Below are 2,940 nucleotides of genomic sequence, written 5' to 3'. Positions count from 1 at the left end.
ATGAAGTAACTAATGTTAGGGGAGCAAAAGTAGCCTGTTTCACTATGGACTAAACTAACAGGTTCATTTCCACCACTCACGGACTACACACTCCTTCCTTTGTGAAGAAATGGGTGACATTCTGTCACCGTTTCTTTTCTCTCTCCTGTCTTTCTTTTCTTTCTTTCCGTTTTTGGAAGCCAGATTTTTATTTTGGAAGCTGAGACATGGGCAATTCACTGCTAGCAAGTACCGCCTGGTTTGGGGGCAGGACCGAACCATTTCATGTAAATAGAGAGGGGGGGGGGGGGGGGCGAGGCTCTCTGGATGTTTACTTTTTGCCAAAAACAAGAAAGGAAAACGAAACCGTTCGTTTTATTAGTACATTGTAAATCAAATATTATATTATTATTATAATAGGTTAATAATTTAATATTGAAAAAAATATATACCTAATGTTCTAATAATTGTTTAGGGCCCCTGTCAGTCACAGGCCCTTAGAACAGTCCTAACTTTCCCCCCTATATGGCGCCCCTGCAGGGGATCAATAACATGGGCCTGGTTTAGTTGGAAGCCCTTTCACCACGTCAAGGTACAGGCCGAGAGAAGGATTTCGTTTTTTAATTAAGGCCTTTAACCCCCTGCTCTATCTTTGTAGTGTGTGACTTGATGGGGCTTGGATAGGTGTAGCAATATGGTGCTGACTCAACCCAGCTGTGAAATGGGCTTGGATAGGTGTAGCAATATGGTGCTGACTCAACCCGGCTGTGTAATGGGCTTGGATAGGTGTAGCAATATGGTGCTGACTCAACCCAGCTGTGAAATGGGCTTGGATAGGTGTAGCAATATGGTGCTGACTCAACCCAGCTGTGAAATGGGCTTGGATAGGTGTAGCAATATGGTGATGACTCAACCCGGCTGTGAAATGGGCTTGGATAGGTGTAGCAATATGGTGCTGACTCAACCCGGCTGTGTAATGGACTTGGATAGGTGTAGCAATATGGTGCTGACTCCACCCGGCTGTGTAATGGGCTTGGATAGGTGAAGCAATATGGTGATGACTCAACCCGGCTGTGTAATGGGCTTGGATAGGTGTAGCAATATGGTGATGACTCAACCCGGCTGTGTAATGGACTTGGATAGGTGTAGCAATATGGTGATGACTCAACCCGGCTGTGAAATGGGCTTGGATAGGTGTAGCAATATGGTGATGACTCAACCCGGCTGTGAAATGGGCTTGGATAGGTGTAGCAATATGGTGATGACTCAACCCGGCTGTGTAATGGACTTGGATAGGTGTAGCAATATGGTGATGACTCAACCCCGGCTGTGTAATGGACTTGGATAGGTGTAGCAATATGGTGCTGACTCAACCCGGCTGTGTAATGGACTCCGGGACACTTCTGCCATATTACATACACAAATCTAGAACCTCCAGATATGCAAACACTAACTAAAAACCAATGTCCAATTCCATACCAACCCTGGTCTAAAATTAGATTTGGAATTGGACACAGAAGATGAATGGCTAGGGAGAAGGGGTTAAGGACCAGGTAGCCTAGTGGTTAGAGCACTGTGCCAGTAACCAAAAGGTTGCTAGATTGAATCCCTGAGCTGACAAAGTAAAAGTCTGTTGTTCTGCCCCTGAACAAGGCAGTTAACCCAGAGTTCCTAGGCCGTCATTGAAAATAAGCGTTTGTTCTTGCCTATTTAAACAAAGGTTACATTTTTTTTTTTTTTTTTTTTAAGTCTGTAACTGGGCAACTGAACAGTGAATTTCAGTCAATTGAACATTTTACTTGCAATGAATACATTTAATATGCAAATGTATACATTTACAGCCAATTCGAGCAAGTTTCAAATATTTACCAGCAAACAAATGGAAAAATATACAAATATTTACATGCTTGTAAACATTACTTGGAATACAAGACAGATACGTATGCTATATACTTACCAAACAACTTACCATCTTCACAGCCAATATCTGAAAAAAAACCCCCACATCTTTATACAAATTTAAAACAATATTTCAACCGGTTATGCAGGACACAGGTAGCCTTCACACACCTGAATTCCTCCAGGAGGCAGTCCCAGATGACCCTGGTCACCCAACCTTGCAGTGCCCTACACGGTAACTCTAGGCAATCGTTTTGAAGGAATCTCCAGTTACAAGGTATCTGTAGGAATATGGAAGACAATGTAATTATTAGACTGTTACATCACCAGGTCATTGTGGATTACTAAAGTATAATATCCCTGATAACAAATCATGATAACATTGGATTGATAGATGCATGGGCACACATATGTACATGTGTAGCATGTGACAATAACAGCATCATATCAAGGATGGCATCACAAATGAACACATAAATACCACTTGAAGCTTGATAATGAGTTGATCATTTGAATCAGCTGTGCAGTGTGAAGGCAGAAACAAAAATGTGCCCATCTTTGAGTCCCCAGAACTGAGAACCACTGCTCTTCATTGGGACCTCTTCATATGTAGACTGGCCCACTGTTCCCCGGGCGCCTAGCAACAGCCCTAGCAACAGAAATTAGAACTCATAGAATCCCATTGTGACGTCGAGGGGGACACTATTTGGCACGACAGGCCCTTATACAGCCTACTGTAGGTAGTCTACCTTACTAGTTATAGGTGGTCTCTATGGAAACAAGCCTACCTTACTACACTGAACAACAATATAAATACAATATGTGTTGGTCCCATCATATTACAGAGTATTTTATATATATATATATATATATATATATATATATATATATATATATATATATATATGTATTATATCAAATAAATGATCTACACAAGTATTTTGTTGTAGATCATTGACAAAAGATGACAATGAAATCTATTTTAATCCACTTTGTAACAACAACAAAATGTGGAACAAGTCAAGGGTTGTGAAGTAAAAAAGCGATTGGTTCATTGAAGCC

This window comes from Salmo salar, chromosome 02, assembly GCF_965601325.2.
Source record: "Salmo salar chromosome 02, fSalSal1, whole genome shotgun sequence".
In the NCBI taxonomy this organism is placed as follows: domain Eukaryota; kingdom Metazoa; phylum Chordata; class Actinopteri; order Salmoniformes; family Salmonidae; genus Salmo; species Salmo salar.
Note: the sequence above shows the minus strand (reverse complement) of the source record.